Consider the following 21,837-nt stretch of genomic DNA (forward strand, 5'->3'; position numbering starts at 1 on the left):
TTATGCTATGTTATGTTATGTTATGTTATATTATGTTATGTTATGTTATGTTATGTTATGTTATGTTATGTTATGTTATGTTATGTTATGAAATACTGTTGTTCTATAAGAAACCCTGAATGGTCAGACTCTACATGGAATAAATTATAGGCAATGAAGCTGAGAAAAGGGAGCAGAACTAAGAGAATATTCTTCACTTTAGTGTCTATGATGGGTGCAACTTCTCTCAGCAATTTTAGGACAACCCTGGGACCTACTATAGACAACGCCATCCACATCCTGAGGAGGAAAAAAAACACAAAATCTGAGTGTATACTATGTCCACTTTTAAAAAAAACCTTTTCTTGTGTTTTTCCTTCCTCTCCTATGGTTTTTTTCCTTTTCCCTTAGTACTAATTCCTCACATACAAAATGATATAAATATGTAAAACATAAATGTACATGTACAACTTTTACCAGATTGTTTACTGCCAAGGGGAGGGGAAGCGGGTAGGAAGGGAGGGTGACTGGAAAATGTGTAACTTACAGATATGCAAGTGGATGAATATTGAAAAACATCCTTAGCATATGATTGGAAAAATAAAATATCAATTAAAAATTAAAATTGCCTATTGATATGCTTTAACCACTTATTTTTGGGGGAATGGCTTTTATTTTTTTGTAAATTTGAATCAGTTCCCTGATTGTGAGTTCCTCCTCCCTACTTTCCCACTTTTCTCCTAATTTTGGTTGCATTGGATGGTTTGTGTGAAATGTAATAAAAATTATCCATTATGCTTCCTGTAATCCTCTATCTCTTGTTTGATCATATCCATAAATTTAACAGGTACAATTTTTCATGCTTCCCTAAATTTGCTTATTATATCCCCTTCATGTTTAAATCATGCATCCATTTGTACCTTATCTTGATATACATTTTGAAATGTTGCTCTATGTCTAGTTTCTACCAAGTTGTTTTTCCCATAACATAATTTTGTTAATTATTGACCAGAAAGCTTGTATCTTTGGATTTATAAAATATTAGATTACTATGCTTATTTGCTAACATATAGAATTGAACCTAATCATTCCACTGATCCATCTTTCTGTTTCTTAGCTAGTGCCAGATTGTTTTGTATTATAGATTTGTAATATAGTTTGAAATCTAGTAATGCTAAACTGCCTTTCTTCACATTTTTACCTTAATTCCCTTGATCCTCTTGACCTTTTGTTTTTCCAAATAAATTTTGTATTATTTTTTCAAGCTTTATAAAATACTTCTTTGGCAGTTTGATTGGTATGGGACTGAATAATTAAATTAGATAAGAATTTCATTTCATTATATTGTCTTGACATAACTATGGGCAATTAATTTTTCTCCAGTTGCTTAGATTTTTATTTATTTGTATGAAAAATGTTCTGTAATTATTTTCATAAAGTTTCCGAGTTTGTCTTGGCAGCTAGACTCCCAAGTACTGTGTATTTCCTGCAGTTTAAATGGAATTTCTCTCTTTCTAATTCTTCCAGCTGTGTTTTGTTGGTAATATATAGAAATGTTGATTTATGTGGACTTATTTTATATTTTGAAACTTTGCTAACATTGTTAATTATTTCAACTAGTTTTTAGTAGATTCTCTAGGCTTCCCTAAATATACTATCATATCCACTACAAAAGAGTGGTAGTTTTGTTTCTCAATGCCTATTTTTATTCCTTTAATTTATTTTTATTTTGGTTTATCACCATAGCTAGTATTCCTTTTTGTCTTTTAAAATTAAAAAAAATTATATATTTTTCCAACTTCATGCAGTGATAGTTTTTAATCAAACACCTTTTAGACGAGGTTTTAAATTTGACACTTCTCTCTTTCCCTCCTTTCTCTCTCCCCTCCTCTGGAGAGAAAGCAATCCAGTATAGGCTCTAGATTTTATAGCTAGTATTTCTAATACAGTGTTCAGTAATAGGGCTGGCAATAAACATCCTTGCTTCACTCCTCAATTTTATTTTAGAGGACTTCAGGTTTGCTTCCATTACAGATAATGCTTGTTTTTGGTTTTTAGATAGATAATTACTTATCATCTTAAGAAAGGACCCATTTATTCCTATGATTTCTAGTATTTTTAATAGGAATGAATGTTGTATTTTTTCAAAACCTTTTTCTGCATCAGTTCAGTTAATCATACAATTTTTAAAATAAATATATGTTGAATTGAGTATCATATGACAATTTTTTTTTCTTTTTTAAACAGTTTTTTTGACTGGGGAAGGTGGGATGAAAGGTCGAAGTATTGTATCACAAGGGATCCTGAAGGCTTAATATGAGGAAAGAGACAATTACATGACTCAGTTGATAGAATACTAGACTTGGAGTCAGGAAGACCTGAGTTCAAATTTGGCCTCAAACTCATACTAGCTATGTAACTCTGGCCAAATCACTTAACCTTTGTTTTCCTTATTCTACTGGAGAAGGAAATGGAAAAGGACTCCAGGACCTTTGTCAATCTTCCCCCCCCCCCAAAAAAAAAAGTCATACAAAAACAAAACAATCGTGGTCAATATGGTTCTAAGGGTAATGAAGAGTCAGAACTGAACAGCAACAGATAAGGAAAGGCTGGCTTAGCCCCTGAAGACTTTTCCAAATCTAAGATTCTTTGATAGTACTGAAGTTTTTAAGTTTAAAGCTTTTTGCCTATTAATACAAGTAGGGACATAATCATGTTAAATCAACCACTAAGTTACTTTTTCCTCTCAAGGAAGAAGAAATTTTAATAAATTATGAGCATTGATGAGACCTTCAATAACTGCTTCTGATAGAGATGTCAGTAATTCCTAGGAAGTAACTCCTAGGAAGCTTTCTTTTGAAAATGAAGCTCTGTTAGTCCTGTTAGGGAGAGGGTATATCTCAAACAACACTTAATTTTCTCTATGAACACCACTTTTGAATGATGACTCTAAATTCTCATCACCTAGGCAAAGTCATTATGACCTTATGACTTTTCATTCTTTGAGTTTAGTAGTTGTTTTTTTGATAAAATTCACTGATAATTTGGCCCATGGTGTTATTAGAATATAAATTTTTAGAAGAAAAAAATTAAATGAACAATATTACTGAAATATTTTAATGTCATCAAATTAATACATATTGAATATTGCTGTGAAATGGTGACCTTGGGATAAATCTAAAGATTTTTCTACAAAATGATCTTTAGTCAGTGTTTGTGTTTTATATTTTAAAAATTAATATGCACTTATTTTAAGTCTTGTTTTCTCTCCTCAGACATAATTCTTTACAGGTATAAAAGTAATGTATTTTATATCAATTCTTACTTGGTTTAGGTGAAATTACTCCAATAGTATTTGTAGTTAAAGGAAATAAAAAGCGCTGGTCACATTCACATGATGTCTTGAAAAGGGAATCATCTGGCAGAGAGCAATTTGGGGCAATTGCTCTAGGCAGCTTGGCAAGATAGTGTTAGCCTGTATGTTTCTCAGAAATGTACAAAAACTCCTGTTTTCTTTCCATTGGGGTTTTGAGGAAGGGGTAGACTATGCCCTGTTCTGAGTTATAAGGATAATTGGAAAGATATGAACAATCACTAATCATTTTCTTCCTGTTTTCCCTTTATTGAATGGTTGTTTGCTCCTTCCAGCTACTCTAATAAAGATTTCAGGGTGATTCTTGCTAACAACAATTTTTTGGAAGGGAAATTTATGTAATGGAAAAGCTATCCTATTACTATACCAAAATTTGGAGTAAAGAACAGTAAGAACAGAGATTATGAGAAAATACAGTTATTTCAAAATCATTATAGCAAATTGATTTAGAGGTTCCTATAAAAAATAAAAAAGAACATGTTGGTTTTATATTTATGACAAATGATTCTCCCTTTAAAAATATAATTACTAGTGACCCCCTGATTTTAATTATGCCTTCTGACTTCAAATATTCTTATTTTGTTTCATTCTCACCTTGCCTTTACTAGGATACTTCAGTATTTTCAATATAAAAAGTCTGCTCTGCTTGAAATAAATGTACTTTGTCTCTGAAGATGATTTCATGTATTTTTCTAGATGAGTAGACTTAAAAATATTTGACAGCAGAAGAGTGAAGTTTTAACATTGTAGGAAGTGAATCAACTAGCAAGTATTTCCATCCTTTTGGAAGACTGGCATTTTGGTGGGAGAGGCTGGTTATTACCTAGTCCTAATCAAGGGTCATATGGTATAGAGAATAAACATTTGAGTAGAACTCAAGAGATCTAGGTCCTTGGTTTAGAATCTCTAAACAATAGATTGGAAAGATCCAGATACCTGGCTGTATTCAAATAGTACAATAAGGTTTTCTTCCAATTCCCACAATTTAATAAAGTTTTCTCCCAAGACAGAAGTTGGACTAGACCCATAATTGAATAGCAAGGGGAATTGTGGTGGCTCTAAAATTAAATTACAAGATATAGAGTCAGTGTGGTTCACTCAGTTCTCACAATTAGCCACTTGTCCTGATCCCCTCAATTCCCTCACTAATGTGATGTGGAGTAGACAGTAGGTACACAACTCAGAAGATATGTGTAAATGCTAACTGGTTTAATCACAGAATGACTAAATTTGTTTCTTTTGGAGATTTTTTTCTCTGTCTATGTGTAAGTATATGAAATCATACAATTATTATCCCTTCCATATTGTAACTTTCCCCATCACAGTCTTGATATATTGCAGATCAGTATAAAAATTAAGTGCAGATTATTACTAAGAAATTAATTTTGGGGGAAGTTTTACAGAAGACACAGATGAAATACGAAGGTCAGCAAATGACACAGAAAAAATCTAGAAACTCAGAATGCAGAAAATATATGTGTTATATTGATGTACCGTACCTTTTAATACCATAATAATTCATACTTTTTCTCTGGTACTAAGGGAGGGCCCAAAAATTTTACATTATTTTCCAGATTGCTGGGATGCTACTTTCCTAACTCCCACAATGTGGAAGGGATAAACTCTGTGTGTTTGTGTGTGTAAATACATATACATATACACATATTCACACTATATATTTATATATATTTGTTTTTATTGTTGAGCCGATTTTCAATTTTATCTGACTTTTTGTGACTCCATTTGAGGTTTTCTTGGCCAAGATAGTGAAATAGATTACTCTGGTTCATTTTTATAGATGAAGAAATTTAGGAAAACAAGGATGAGTGACTTGCCCAGGGTCACAGTGGTAGTAAATTTGAGGTTAGCTTTGAATTCAGGAAGATGAATCTTCCTGACTCCAGACCCAATACTCTGTTCAGTATCCTGCCTAGCTCTATGTGCACACTTTCTCTCAGTCTCTCTCTCTCTCTCTCTCTCTCTCTCTCTCTCTCTCTCTCTCTTTCTGTCTCTGTCTCTCCACATGTACATTTATTCTTCACATATATGTGTTATATGCACACATATATACATGTTTGCATATATAGCGCACACACACACACACATATATGTATATATAATTTCACACACTTCTGTCTTTTATCATGATTTTTATCTCTTGATTTTGCTATCTCTTCTGATTTTGCAGTTTAGTCCTATAAGGTAGATTATTCCAGATATCTCAAATGTAAAACTATTTTGGAATAAGTAAGAAGAAAAATAGAAATAAGGTGTACCCCCAAAATGTAGTACAACTTACTTTTATTAGATGCATTAATTTTTCCTCAGGCTGTGGGAAAAAACCCAAAATGCTTAAATACATTGCCCCAATGTGAAGTAAGTTGAAAACTAGCCTTGAATTTGTAATTCAGGACTCCTAGTAAGTTCAGACTGAGCAAGAAATAAGACATTTTCCTTAGTGCATAAAAGTCCATCGGTGTCCTTCTTTTAACAAGTTAAAATAAAACAAATAAATAAAATACTACTTTATTTCTCTTATTTTACACATTAAAGATAACAGCAATATTCTCACAAGCATTCTTGTGTTTGTATTTTATTAGTGTTCCTTATCTTTTTGCTACTGTGCCTATTCTTTGGAAGAGAAACAGCACAAGGCAAATTCCAGCTAATGCATCATATTTATTCCTAGAGAAAGCATCCACTTTCATTTCTCTTTCAGTTTCTCTCTTGATGAACTGTAATGACTAACATGAAGAACCTAAAAGAAAATTTGAAAGTTCATTTTCTGTCTTTCTTTGAGCTTAGAAACCTTATGAAACTGAATTCCCTTTTGGTTTCCTTAGTAATTCAGATGTCAAACTTTCTCCCTTGTCATCTTTGTCACCTATTCATTTGCAAAATATTTTGCATATGTTATTTCTTTTGAGCTTGACAACAATCTGAGGTAGGCAGAGTAAATATTAGTAAATATCTAGACTCTGGGTGAACAAAAACTGAGGCTGAGGGATTGTGACTTCTCTTCCATTCAGCAAGTATTGTCTTTTATGTATCATTCACTCTTAGGTATTGATACACACACAAAAAAACCTGCCCACAAGGAACTTAGCCTGTACTTACCAGTAGTTACAGAACTTTAGGGAGTGTAAGAATCAGGATTTGAACTCAGGACCTCCTTTCAGGTATGGCAGTTTATCACCAGACAATGGTGCCTCTTATCTCTTAGAACTTTATTTAATGAAGTAGCAATACACAGATCACTGTGGAAACACCAGACATTTTACTTTTTTGTTGCTTGAACACTTGAATTCTTCTGGTTGTATCTGATTCTTCATGATCCTATTTTTTGGCAAAATTTTTTGGTTTTCTTGGCAAAGAGACTGGTGTGATTTACCATTTTCTTCTCCACTCATTTTCCTGATAAGGAACCTTATTAATTTCCCAGCCCAGCAGCAAATATCTGAGCCACGTTAGAATTGGATAGATCAGGTCTAGCACTCTAGCTAGCTTGAATTTACTTTCAGAAATGATTTGTTTCTTCAGACTGCCTTAACTTTCATTAAGTAGTGCTAAAACTGACCACTTTATCCTACAATAGAGAGGAAAGAGAACTAATTATTTAGTAATAGTAGGATCAGTCCTATTGTGAAATAAGATGGTTCACAGCCCCTATTTGAAAATAAAAATGCTTATATATTGGAATTTATTGCTAGTCCCACTTAATACTGCTAAAGTATTAGGTGAATTTACTCTGTAACACAATTTATAGTATTCTGTAAAGTTGGGAAGAAGGTAGTTTTAGATAACATTGCCTTGTCTCTGTTCTGCATGTAAGAGCTGAACACTTTATCATTAAAGGGCAGATATTTTTTATCAGATTACTCATCAGTCTTCTGGAAGAGAAGAAGGTTGTGGAAATTCTGTCTCCTAGACTTATAATTACAGATTTTTGTTCAGCCTGCTAAGTGAAGGCAGTCCTGTGCTACACATAGTTGAGTAAAGGGGACATACCTAGCTTTAACAGCATGAGAGAATACATGGACAAAATATTTTTATCTTTATAAGGGTTAAAGCAGATTGGGTCAGCCTGAAGTTTTAGGTGACATGAAATGATTAAAGAATCACAGTGTTGATGCTTTCTGTGACTTATGTTCAAATAAAGAGAGCCTGGGATGCCAGCCTGAATAATAATGCAGGCTGAATGAGTTTTTTCCCCCAATTTCCATCTCCCTCCCCCATCACCACCTTATTTTCCTAAGGACATAACCGTGCTAAATTGGTGTCACTGTTAAATGGATTAATATGGTGAACCTGAAAATTTTAGTTAGACATAATCTTACAGAATTACCAAACAATAAGGAGTAAAATGTTGAGTTGGAATGTAATGGGGAAAAAAGACTCTTAGATATTTTCTAGCTAGCCTTAGGATCAAAGCTTTGCAAAGAGAGACATTGATTTTCTGGTGTTTACTCTTATGATACAAACCTACATTTGAATGTTTCTTAGTATCTTGACATAATTCCATTCAAAGCAAGAATGGCACGTTGTTGGATGAACTTGTTCCCATAGGAAACTGGAAGTTATCATTGCACTGTTTTAGAGCAGATTATTTATTAGATCAGTTTTTGATCCATCCATTAGTCACTACCTGCCTTTCTTCTACAAGTCAATAATGAGTTGTTTCTTTACAAGAGGTATAATTTGTTTTATCTAAACTTGTCATTATTTATAGTAAACATGCCTGGCATAACTGAACCACTTTGACTACAGCGGTGTTCCAACAAAACCTCTTCCCATGGAGCACTTTACTACTCAGTGTCATTACAAAGGTTTGGTTATTTTTTTCCCCACCTATGGTAAATTTTTCAAATTATATGTAATGATAGTTTTCAACATTCATTTTTATTAGAATTTGAGTTCCAGATATTTTTCTCTCCCTCCATTCTCTTCTGCCAAAGATAAGAAGCAAGCCCATCTAGGTTATACATTTATAAATTATGTTAAATGTATTTTCATACCATATATGAAAGAAGAATTAGAACAAAGGGGAAAAACTATGAGAAAGAAAAAGGAGTAAAACTAGTATGCTTTGATTTGCTTTTGGATTACATAGTTCTTTATTGGGATTGAATAGCATTTTCTATCATGAGTCTTTTGAAATTTTCTTGGATCATATTATTCTGAGAAGTACTAAGTTTATCATTGCATTATATTGCTATTAACTGTGTACACTGTTCTCCTGGTTCTCCATTCAGCATCAGTTCAAATAAGTCTTTGCAGGATTTTCTGAAATCCAGTTAGGTATTTCACATTTTCTTCTGTCTTTTCATTCTTTTGATTTTGTTTGATTGATGCTTGATGCTTCAACTGAGTCATTAGCTTCTATTTACCCAATTCTAATTTTAAAGGATTTTTTCCTTCAGTTTGCTTTTTATACCTCTTTTAGACTTTGGTGGGGTAGATTTCTATTTTTTATTATTTTTCTTTTTGATATTCATTTATTTTTTCAACTATAGGTAATAGTAGTTTTCAACAATCATATTTCTGGCAAGATTTTGAGTTTCACATTTTTCTCCCTACCTTCCATCCCTCCTAATGATGTTGAACTGCTGATATTCCTGTTTGGGAAGGTGATACTGATAACTGATATGAAATTTCTCATTTATTAGAAGAGTTAGAGGAGCATACATATATATAGACAAGGCACAGGTGGGAGTTGAATTTGAAAGGATAATATATTTAAAAAGATGGAGTTAAGACATGAGAGACAAATGTCCAGAGAAAGGGAAAGAGGGAGTTAAAATGGGGTAAGACATTTCATGTAAAGAAAAGGCATAAGAAAAAGATTTTGCAGTGGAATGGAAGATGGGGGACATGACAGGGAATGAATGAGCTGTAATTTTATCAAAATTGACTCAGAGAGACAATAATTAGTATACTCAATTGGGTATAGAAATGTATCTTACCCTAGAGGAAAGTAGGAAAGAGTTGAGATGGGAGAAAGGGGCAAGGGAGGTGGTAGAAGAGAGGAAGATTGTGGGGGAGAAATAACCATATGGAAACTACTTTTGAAGAAAGAGAGGGTAAAAGGAGAGAGAGAGAGAATGGAAAAATGGAGGAATGACAGACATAAGATAGAGGGAAATACAGTTAGCTATAGTAACTGTGGAAAAAAATAATGAAATAAATTTCTGTGATGTAAGACTCCACTACTCAAACATAGAGCTCTGAGTTAAATTTATAAAAAAAATAAGAGCCATTCCCCAATTGATAAATGATCAAAAGATATGAATGGTTTTCAGAGGAGATAATCAATGCTGTGGCCCAAGACAGCTCTTAAAGACTGATAATCTTTATCCCAAGACAGAACTCATGGTGTCGGAATGCAAAATGAAGCATACTTTTATGTTTTTTGAAATTTATCTTTTAGTGAGGGGGTTATGATTACTTTTACAACTTGATTGTTGTGGTCATATTTCTCATGATTATACACTACCAAACTATATTAAATAACTTGCTTCCTCTATGAGGGGAATTGCAGTGGGAGGGAGAAAAAACACAACTCAAGGTTTTAAAAATGAATGTGGAAACTTGTTTTTGAATTTAACTGGGGAAAAATATAAAGTTAAATTTAAAAGACCTTTTGTAATGATTTAAAAATGACTTTATAATGATTCTGATGATCATGATTATAGATAGTATTAATTTCTTCATTTGAAAATTGCCTTTTCATAATTTTTGACCATTTATGAATTGGGAAATTTCTGTGTTCTTTTAAATTTAATTGAGTTTTCTGTATATTATAGAAATAAGTCTTAGTCAGACTTTTGTACCAGTTTGACTTTTTAGGAAATTGATTTCTTCAATTAATTTTTATCTTTTTCCTAATTAGTGACTATCTCTTTAAATTTTCTTCTACCTATAGTCAGTTCAGTTTGACATTCTGAGTTTGTTTTTTGTTTGTCTCTGTTGCTATAGCAGCATTCTCTTATAGTCAGGGTTCTTTTCTGTTTTTACTCATTCTTCTTTTTACTTCCTGACGTTCAGAGGTGAGCTCGCTTACTGGGGTACAAAATTTTTATCTTGGGAGCCAGTGTCCTGCCCTTCGGAGGAGGTGGTTTGCCATGAAACTACTGTGTCCATAACTAATTAAACATTTTTAGTAAAGCTTAGTTAATCTTTTGTGTTGGAGTGGGAGTGTTCACAACGGATCTGCTGTGCCACTGGCCTGGTAAACCTGGAGCAAGGGGGCTGGCTTACTGATCTGGGGTGTGGTTGAGGCTCAAGTTGGCTTGGGAAGATAATACTGTGATAACTCATATGAACTTTCACATTTAATAGAAGAGTTAGAGGAGCATATAGAGACAAGGCACAGGTGGGAGTTGAATTTGAAGGGATAATATATTTAAAAATGGAGTTAAGAGATGAGGGTCCAGAGAAAGGGAAAGAGGGAGCTAAATTGGGTTAAGTTATTTCATGTAAAAAGACATAAGAAGAAGAAGATTTTTCAGTGTAGTGGAAAATGGGGGACATGATGGGGAATGAGTGAGCCTTACTCTTCTCAAAACTGGCTCAGAGGGAATAAGTACACTCTCAGTTGGGTATAGAAATGTATCTTACCCTAGATGGGATGGGAGAAAGGGGAAAGGGAAGTGATAGAAGAGAAGGAAGATGTGGGTGAGGAATAACCTTATGGAAACTACTTTTGAAGAGAGGGTAAAAGCAGAGAGATAGAGGGAAACAGAGTTAACTGTGGGATAAAATAATTGAAATAAGTTTCTCTGATAAAAGACTTCACTACACAAACATAGAGCTCTGAGTTAAATTTATAAAAAAAAAAATAAGAGCCATTCCCCAATTGATAAATGATCAAAAGATATGAATGGTTTTCAGAGGAGATTATTAATGCTCTGGCCCAAGACAGGTCTTAAAGACTAATGATCAAGAATCTGTCCCAAGATAGGACTCATAGTGTCTGAATACAAAATGAGGCATACTTTTATTTGTTTTTTTGAGATTTCTCTTTTCTTGAGGGGGTTAAGTTTCTTTTACAATTTGACTGTTGTGGTCATGGTTTTCATGATTATATATTACCAAGCTATATTAAATAACTTGCTTTCTCTATGAGGGCCATTGGGGTGAGAGGGAGAAAAAACACAACTCAAGGTTTTAAAAATGAATGTGGAAACTTGTTTTTGCATTTAACTGGGGAAAAATACAAAACTAATTTAAAGGACTTTTCATAATGATTTAAATTGATTTTATAATGACTTAGATGGTCATGACTATAGAATAGTTTTAGTTTCTTCATCTGAGAATTGCCTTTTTGTAATTTTTGACCATTTATCTATTGGCAAGTTACCTGTGTTCATATAAATTTAACTCAGTTTTCTGTATATTATAGAAATAAGTCTTTTATTAGACTTTTGTACCAATTCGACTTTTTAGGAAATTGATTTCTTCAATTAATTTTTATCTTTTCCCTAATTAGTGACTATCTCTTTAAATTTTCTTGTACATATAGTCAGTTCAGTTTGACATTCTGAGTTTGTTTTTTGTTTGTCTCTGTTGCTATAGCAGCATTCTATTATAGTCAGTGTTCTTTTCTGTTTTTACTCATTCTTCTTTTTACTTCCTGACGTTCATAGGTGAGCTCGCCTACTGGGGTACAAAATTTTAATCTTGGGAGCCAGTGTCCTGCCCTTCGGAGGAGGTGGTTTGCCATGATACTACTGTGTCCATAACTAATTAAACATTTTTAGTAAAGCTTAGTTAATCTTTTGTGTTGGAGTGGGAGTTTTCACAATGGATCTGCTGTGCCACTGGCCTGGTAAACCTGGATCAAGGGGGCTGGCTTATTGATCTGGGGTGTGGTTGAGGCTCAAGTTGGCTTGGGAAGATGATACTGTGATAACTCATATGAAATTTCACATTTATTAGAAGAGTTAGAAGAGCATATAGAGACAAGGCACAGGTGGGAGTTGAATTTGAAGGGATAATATATTAAAAAATGGAGTTAAGAGATGAGGGTCCAGAGAAAGGGAAAGTGGGAGCTAAATTGGGTTAAGTTATTTCATGTAAAAAGACATAAGAAAAAGATTTTTCAGTGTAGTGGAAAATGGAGGACATGATGGGGAATGAGTGAGCATTACTCTTCTCAAAATTGGCTCAGAGGGAATAAGTACACTCTCAATTGGGTATAGAAATGTATGTTACCCTAGAGGAAAGTAGGAAAGAGTTGGGATGGGAGAAAGGGGAAAGGGAAGTGTTAAAAGAGAAGGAAGATGTGGGTGGGGAAAAACCTTATGGAAACTACGTTTGGAGAGAGATGGTAAAAGCAGAGAGAGGGAAACAGTAAACTATAATAACTGTGGGATGAAATATTGACATAAGTTTCTCTGATAAGACTTCACTACTCAAACATAGAGCTCTGAGTTAAATTTGTAAAAAAAATAAGAGCCATTCCCCAGTTGATAAATGATCAAAAGATATGGTTTTCAGAGGAGATTATCAATTCTCTGGCCAAGACAGGTCTTAAAGACTGATGATCAAGTATCTGTCCCAAGATAGGACACATGGTGTCTGAATACAAAATGCATACTTTTATTTTTTTGAGATTTCTCTTTTCTTGAGGGGGTTATGTTTCTTTTACAACTTGACTGTTGTGGTCATGGTTTTCATGATTATACATTACCAAACTATATTAAATAACTTGCTTTCTCTATGAGGGCCATTGGGGTGAAAGGGAGAGAAAACACGACTCAAGGTTTTAAAAATGAATGTGGAAACTTGTTTTTGCATTTAACTGGGGAAAAATATAAAACTAATTTAAAGGACCTTTTATAATGATTTAAACTGATTTTATAATGACTTAGATGGTCATGACTATAGATAGTTTTAGTTTCTTCACCTGAGAATTGCCTTTTTGTAATTTTTGGCCATTTATCTATTGGCAAGTTACATGTGTTCATATAAATTTAACTCAGTTTTCTGTATATTATAGAAATAATTCTTTTATTAGACTTTTGTACCAATTTGACTTTTAGGAAATTGATTTGTTCAATTAATTTTTATCTTTCTTTTTCCTAATTAGTGACTATCTCTTTAATTTTTCTTCTACCTATAGTCAGTTCATGTTGACATTCCGAGTTTGTTTTTTGTTTGTCTCTGTTGCTATAGCAGCATTCTATTATACTCAGGGTTCTTTTCTGTTTTTACTCATTCTTCTTTTTACTTCCTGACGTTCAGAGGTGAGCTCGCCTACTGGGGTACAAAATTTTTATCTTGGGAGCCAGTGTCCTGCCCTTCGGAGGAGGTGGCTTGCCATGATACTACTGTGTCCATAACTAATTAAACATTTTTTAGTAAAGATTAGTTAATCTTTTGTGTTGGAGTGGGAGTGTTCACAACGGATCTGCTGTGCCACTGGCCTGGTAAACCTGGAGCAAGGGGCCTGGCTTACTGATCTGGGGTGTGGTTGAGGCTCAAGTAGGCTTGGGAAGATGATACTGTGATAACTCATATGAACTTTCACTTTTATTAGAAGAGTTAGAGGAGCATATAGAGACAAGGCACAGGTGGGAGTTGAATTTGAAGGGATAATATATTAAAAAGATGGAGTTAAGCGATGAGAGATGAGGGTCCAGAGAAAGGGAAAGAGGGAACTAAAATGGGATAAGTTATTTCATGTAAAAAGACATACGTAAAAGATTTTTCAGTGTAGTGGAAAATGGGGGACATGATGGGGAATGAGTGAACCTTACTCTTCTCAAAACTGGCTCAGAGGGAATAAGTACCCTCTCAGTTGGGTATAGAAATGTATCTTACCCTAGAGGAAAGTAGGAAAGAGTTGGGATGGGAGAAAGGGGAAAGGGAAGTGTTAACAGAGAAGGAAGATGTGGGTGAGGAATAACCTTATGGAAACTACTTTTGAAGAGAGAGGGTAAAAGCAGAGAGATAGAGGGAAACAGTTAACTATAATAACTGTGGGATAAAATATTGAAATAAGTTTCTCTGTTAAAAGACTTCACTACTCAAACAGAGCTCTGAGTTAAATTTATAAAAAAAAAAAATAAGAGCCATTCCCCAGTTGTTAAATGATCAAAAGATATGGTTTTCAGAGGAGATTATCAACGCTCTGGCCCAAAACAGGTCTTAAAGACTGATGATCAAGTATCTGTCCCAAGATAGGACTCATGATATCTGAATACAAAATGAGGCATACTTTTATTTTTTTGAGATTTTTCTTGAGGGGGTTATGTTTCTTTTAGAACTTGACTGTTGTGGTCATGATTTTCATGATTATATATTACCAAACTATATTAAAAAACTTGCTGTCTCTATGAGGGCCATTGGGGTGAGAGGGAGAGAAAACACAACTCAAGGTTTTAAAAATGAATGTGGAAACTTGTTTTTGCATTTAACTGGGGAAAAATATAAAACTAATTTAAAGGACCTTTTATAATGATTTAAACTGATTTTATAATGACTTAGATGGTCATGACTATAGATAGTTTTAGTTTCTTCATCTGGGAATTGCCTTTTTTGTAATTTTTGGCCATTTATCTATTGGCAAGTTACTTGTGTTCATATAAATTTAACTCAGTTTTCTGTATATTATAGAAATAAGTCTTTTATTAGACTTTTGTACCAATTCGACTTTTTAGGAAATTGATTTCTTCAATTAATTTTTCTTTTTCCTAATTAGTGACTATCTCTTTAAATTTTCCTTCTACCTATAGTCAGTTAAGTTTGACATTCTGAGTTTGTTTTTTGTTTGTCTCTGTTGCTATAGCAGCATTCTATTATACTCAGTGTTCTTTTCTGTTTTTACTCATTCTTCTTTTTACTTCCTGACGTTCAGAGGTGAGCTTGCCTACTGGGGTACAAAATTTTTATCTTGGGAGCCAGTGTCCTGCCCTTCGGAGGAGGTGGTTTGCCATGATACTACTGTGTCCATAACTAATTAAACATTTTTTAGTAAAGATTAGTTAATCTTTTGTGTTGGAGTGGGAGTATTCACAACAGATCTGCTGTGCCACTGGCCTAGTAAATCTGGAGCAAGGGGCCTGGCTTATTGATCTGGGGTGTGATTGAGGCTCAAGTTGGCTTGGGAAGATTATATTGTGATAACTCATATGAACTTTCACTTTTATTAGAAGAGTTAGAGGAGCATATAGACACAAGGCACAGGTGGGAGTTGAATTTGAAGGGATAATATATTAAAAAGATGGAGTTAAGAGATGAGAGATGAGGGTCCAGAGAAAGGGAAAGAGGGAGCTAAAATGGGGTAAGTTATTTCATGTAAAAAGACATAAGGAAAAGATTTTTCAGTGTAGTGGAAAATGGGGGACATGATGGGGAATGAGTGAGCCTTACTCTTCTCAAAACTGGCTCAGAGGGAATAAGTACACTCTCAGTTGGGTATAGAAATGTATCTTACCCTAGAGGAAAGTAGGAAAGAGTTGGGATGGGAGAAAGGGGAAAGGGAAGTGATAGAAGAGAAGGAAGATGTGGGTGAGGAATAACCTTATGGAAACTACTTTTGAAGAGAGGGTAAAAGCAGAGAGATAGAGGGAAACAGTTAACTATAATAACTGTGGGATAAAATATTGAAATAAGTTTCTCTGTTAAAAGACTTCACTACTCAAACAGAGCTCTGAGTTAAATTTATAAAAAAAAAAAATAAGAGCCATTCCCCAGTTGTTAAATGATCAAAAGATATGGTTTTCAGAGGAGATTATCAATGCTCTGGCCCAAGACAGGTCTTAAAGACTGATGATCAAGTATCTGTCCCAAGATAGGACTCATGATATCTGAATACAAAATGAGGCATACTTTTATTTTTTTGAGATTTTTCTTGAGGGGGTTATGTTTCTTTTACAACTTGACTGTTGTGGTCATGATTTTCATGATTATACATTACCAAACTATATTAAAAAACTTGCTGTCTCTATGAGGGCCATTGGGGTGAGAGGGAGAAAAAACACAACTCAAGGTTTTAAAAATGAATGTGGAAACTTGTTTTTGCATTTAACTGGGGAAAAATATAAAACTAATTTAAAAGACCTTTTATAATGATTTAAACTGATTTTATAATGACTTAGATGGTCATGACTATAGATAGTTTTAGTTTCTTCATCTGGGAATTGCCTTTTTTGTAATTTTTGGCCATTTATCTATTGGCAAGTTACTTGTGTTCATATAAATTTAACTCAGTTTTCGGTATATAATAGAAATAAGTCTTTTATTAGACTTTTGTACCAATTCGACTTTTTAGGAAATTGATTTCTTCAATTAATTTTTATCTTTTTCCTAATTAGTGACTATCTCTTTAAATTTTCTTCTACCTATAGTCAGTTCAGTTTGACATTCTGAGTTTGTTTTTTGTTTGTCTCTGTTGCTATAGCAGCATTCTATTATACTCAGTGTTCTTTTCTGTTTTTACTCATTCTTCTTTTTACTTCCTGACGTTCAGAGGTGAGCTTGCCTACTGGGGCACAAAATTTTTATCTTGGGAGCCAGTGTCCTGCCCTTCGGAGGAGGTGGTTTGCCATGATACTACTGTGTCCATAACTAATTAAACATTTTTTAGTAAAGATTAGTTAATCTTTTGTGTTGGAGTGGGAGTGTTCACAATGGATCTGCTGTGCCACTGGCCTAGTAAATCTGGAGCAAGGGGCCTGGCTTATTGATCTGGGGTGTGATTGAGGCTCAAGTTGGCTTGGGAAGATTATATTGTGATAACTCATATGAACTTTCACTTTTATTAGAAGAGTTAGAGGAGCATATAGACACAAGGCACAGGTGGGAGTTGAATTTGAAGGGATAATATATTAAAAAGATGGAGTTAAGAGATGAGAGATGAGGATCCAGAGAAAGGGAAAGAGGGAGCTAAAATGGGGTAAGTTATTTCATGTAAAAAGACATAAGAAAAAGATTTTTCAGTGTAGTGGAAAATGGAAGACATGATGGGGAATGAGTGAGCCTTACTCTTCTCAAAATTGGCTCAGAGGGAATAAGTACACTCTCAATTGGGTATAGAAATGTATCTTACCCTAGAGGAAAGTAGGAAAGAGTTGGGATGGGAGAAAGGGAAAGGGAAGTGATAGAAGAGAAGGAAGATGTGGGTGAGGAATAACCTTATGGAAACTACTTTTGAAGGGAGAGGGTAAAAGCAGAGAGAGGGAAACAGAGTTAACTGTGGAATAAAATATTGAAATAAGTTTCTCTGATAAGACTTCACTACTCAAACATAGAGCTCTGAGTTAAATTTATAAAAAAAAATAAGAGCCATTCCCCAATTGATAAATGATCAAAAGATATGGTTCTCAGGGGATTATCAATGATCTGGCTCAAGACAGGTGTTAAAGTCTGATGATCAAGTATCTGTCCCAAGATAGGACAAAATGAGGCATACTTTTATTTGTTTTTGTTTTTTTGAGATTTCTCTTTTCTTGAGGGGGTTATGTTTCTTTTACAACTTGACTGTTGTGGCCATGGTTTTCATGATTATACATTACCAAATTATATTAAAAGCCTTGCTTTTTCTATGAGGGCCATTGGGGTGAGGGGGAGAGAAAACACAACTCAAGGTTTTAAAAATGAATGTGGAAACTTGTTTTTGCATTTAACTGGGGAAAAATATAAAATTAATTTAAAGGACCTTTTATAATGATTTAAACTGATTTTATAGTGACTTAGATGGTCATGACTATAGATAGTTTTAGTTTCTTCATCTGAGAATTGCCTTTTTTTGTAATTTTTGGCCATTTATCTATTGGCAAGTTACTTGTGTTCATATAAATTTAACTCAGTTTTCTGTATATTATAGAAATAAGTCTTTTATTAGACTTTTGTACCAATTCGACTTTCCTTTCCCAAATTATTGACTATCTCTTTAATTTTTCTTCTACCTATAGTCAGTTTAACATTCCAAGTTTGTTTTTGTTTGTCTCTGTTGCTATAGCAACATTCCCTTATAGTCAGGGTTCTTTTCTGTTTTTTGCTCATTCTCTTTATTTCCTGACGTTCATAGGTGAGCTCGCGTAGTGGAGTACAAAATTTTTTTCTTGGGAGCCAGGGCCCTAGTCTTGGGATGTGATGGTTTGCCATGATACTACTGTGTCCATCCCTAATTAAATGTTTTTAGTTAAGCTTAATTAAATCTTTTGTGTTGGAGGGGGAGTGTTCACAGCAGATCTGCTGTGCCACTGGTAAACCTGGAGCAAGGGGCCTGGCTTACTGATCTGAGGTGTGGTTGAGGCTCAACCTGGCTTGGGAAGATGATACTGGTAACTCACATGAACTTTCACATTTATTAGAAGAGTTAGAGGAGCATATATAGACAAGGCACATGTGGGAGTTGAATTTGAATGGATACTATATTAAAAATATGGAGTTAAGAGTTGAGAGACAAGTGTCCAGGGAAAGTGAAAGAGGGAGGTAAAATGGGGTAAGTTATTTCATATAAAGACATAAGAAAAAGGTTTTGTGGTAGAGTGGAAGATGGGGGACATGATGGGGAATGAGTGAGCCTTTCTCTTATCAAAATTGGCTCAGAGAGGGAATAATAATTATACTCAATTGGGTATAGAAATATATCTTACCCTTAGAGGAACGTAGAAAAGCATTGCAGTGGGAGAAAGGGGAAAGGGAAGTGATAGAAGAGAAGAAATACTGTGGAGGAGGAAAAACTTTATGGAAACTACTTTTGAAGAGAGAGAGATGGTAAAAGAAGAGAGAATGGAATAAATGGGGGAATGATAGAAATAAGATAGAGGGAAATACAGTTAACTATAGTAACTATGGGATAAAATATTGAAATAAATTTCTCTGATAAAAGACTTCCCTTCTTAAACATAGAGTGGTGAGTCAAATTTATAAAAAAAAGAGCCTTTCCCCAATTGATAAATCATCAAAAGATATGAACAGTTTTCAGAGGAGATTATCAATGCTGTGGCCAAGACAGTTCTTAAAGAGTGATGATCAAGAATCTAACTCATGGTGTCTGAGTACAAAATGAGGCATACTTTTATTTATCTATTTTTTGAGATTTCTCCTTTCTTGAGGGGATTATGTTTACTTTCACAACTTTATAGTTATGGTCATGTTTTTCATGATTATACATTTCCAAACTATATTAAATAACTTGCTTTCTCTATGAGGGGCATTGGGGTGAGAGGGAGAGAAAGCACAATTCAAGGTTTCAAAAATGAATGTGGAAACTTCTTTTTACATTTAACTGGGGGAAAATATAAAATTTTATTTAAAAGTCCTTTGATAATGATTTAAACTGATTTTATAATGATTTAGATGGTAATGACTAGAGATAGTTTTAATTTCTTCATCTGAGAATTGCCTTTTCATAATTTTTGGCCATTTATCAATTGGGAAATTACTTGTGTTGTTATAAATTTAACTCAGTTTTCTCTATATTATAGAAATAAGTCCTTTTTCAGACTTTTGTACCAATTTGACTTTTTAGGAAATTGATTTCTTCAATTAATTTTTATCTTTTCTTTTCCAAATTAGTGACTATCTCTTTAATTTTTCTTTTACCTATAGTCATTTTGACATTCTGAGTTTGTTCTTTGTTTCTCTGTTTCTATAGCAGCATTGTGATGTAGTCAGGGTACTTTTCTGTTTTTGCTCACTCTTCTCTTTACTTCCTGACTTTCAGAGGTGAGTTCACCTACAGGGGTGGGTACAAAGATTTTTTTTTTCTTGGGAGTCAGGGCCCTGGCTTTGGGAGGTGGTGGTTTGCCATGATACTACTGTGTCCATACCTAGTTACTCCTTTTTAGTTAAGCTTAGTTAAACCTTTTGTATTGGAGTGAGTGTGTTCACATCGGATCTACTGTGCCATTGGCCTGATCAGCCTGGACCAAGGGACCTGGATTACTGATCTGTGATGTGGTTGAGCCTCAGGTTGCCTTCCCTCTTGCTTTGGACACCAGCTTTACTTGGCTCCCTTCCCCTTTCACCTAAGTCAGACAGACCTTTTCTGAGGTCCTTCTAATTTATTTTAAGCTGGAAAATTATTTTACACTTGTCCTTTATTTCTTTTTTTAATTACAAACATTTTTTAAATGTTTTAAATTTTTTTTAAATTTTTTTTATTGTTTTCTGTTACTCTTTTATTTTTAGGGTTCTGTCACTTCAGAATACATTTAGAGTCGTGATTTCAAGATGTTTTTGAGGGAAACTGGGGAAAGTACAAGCTACTTTCCAGCTCTTCACCATCCTTACTCTGCCTCTTAGGATTAGTCATTTATAAAAAGAGCCCTGTAAACCTAGGGGAGTTCGAATCTCACAGAATTGATAATTGTAGCTTCATACAACTTGAGGCTAATACAGATAAATATAAATTATAAAATATTAATATAGTATAGCCTTTAAATGAACATTAAATAGGTAATAATTCTGTTGCTATTTAAGGAAGAGTTATCTAAAATGTACTTTAGTTTTTCATAGACATTGGATAGTAAGCAATGGGACCTCTATGCTGTGCTCTAGAAGTAGAAGGGCCCCATAATATTGAATGGACTTCCTATGAAGCATTTACAGGGAGGTAGAAATATTAGTCAGATAGGATGGACAAGTATTTGTTCTCCATGTCATTGGAGAGAGAATATAAGCACTAAAGTAAAGATTTTTTTTTACCTCTGATGTCAATTAATTGACCTGTGAGTCTCTCTTCTGGCCCTCACTCCCCTTTATCTGTTGTTTTTCCACCTACTAGATTATAATCTCTCGCAGATCAAAGATGCACTTTATTCGCTTAACTCGGCGCCTGTTGTCTAGTAAGTAAACGCTTAATAAATGATTTTTCATTTGTTCTTAAATGTATTGCTAAATATCCTTAAGTATTGTGTCTAAAAATGATACTCATAGTTTTTATAATATAAAAGTAGCCTTTGTGTTTCTGAAATATTTTAAAATATATTTTTATATAAATAGTAAAAAAAATTACTTTGCGGGTATAATCCATCATTTTGTGAACTTTAAATGTTATATAATTGCTAGATATTATAATTAATAATTATTTTTATGATTTATTGATATCCCCTTGAATTATATACCAGCCTTAATTTTTCTTTAAATTCCTAAGAAATTACATCCTTTGTGTAGTTTAGAAATGTCTCCTATGATCTCCACAGACTACCCTGTTTTTAAGTATTTGGTATGATACCAATAGAAGCACAGGCACAATTTGGTATTAGATTATTTAACTACTTTAACATGAAATCCTCTATATGTTGGATAGTAGGAGGGGACCACTTCAAAACAAGGCCAATTTGCATGAGTGATGTCATCGGAGAGTCATTGTTGAGAGAATCACATAAAAGGGATTAATGAAGGTACCTGGAGCTGTAGTCATCTGTTGCTAGGTGTATTGTTTCCTTTAATAAACAACACAAGTGGCACTTCATTCCAAGATCTTTCTGTTTTGAATCACTGAGTATAAATTAGGATATAAGGTTTTT

General features: G+C 33.9%; 1 long non-coding RNA gene across 2 annotated transcripts in view; it reads left to right on the plus strand.

Moving 5' to 3' along the window:
• LOC141514849 (uncharacterized) overlaps positions 1 to 21,755 on the plus strand; it is a 75,406-nt gene extending 53,651 nt beyond the window's left edge. The window contains exons 2-3 of one of the 2 annotated variants that reach the window (XR_012476130.1): positions 21,093 to 21,153; positions 21,618 to 21,755. This is a non-coding gene — a long non-coding RNA (uncharacterized LOC141514849). The remainder of the gene's footprint in view (positions 1 to 21,092; positions 21,154 to 21,617) is intronic. The other variant, XR_012476131.1, reaches the window with a different exon arrangement.
• The last annotated feature ends 82 nt before the right edge of the window (positions 21,756 to 21,837 follow it).

Source organism: Macrotis lagotis, chromosome 1 (assembly GCF_037893015.1).
Source record: "Macrotis lagotis isolate mMagLag1 chromosome 1, bilby.v1.9.chrom.fasta, whole genome shotgun sequence".
Lineage (NCBI taxonomy): Eukaryota > Metazoa > Chordata > Mammalia > Peramelemorphia > Peramelidae > Macrotis > Macrotis lagotis.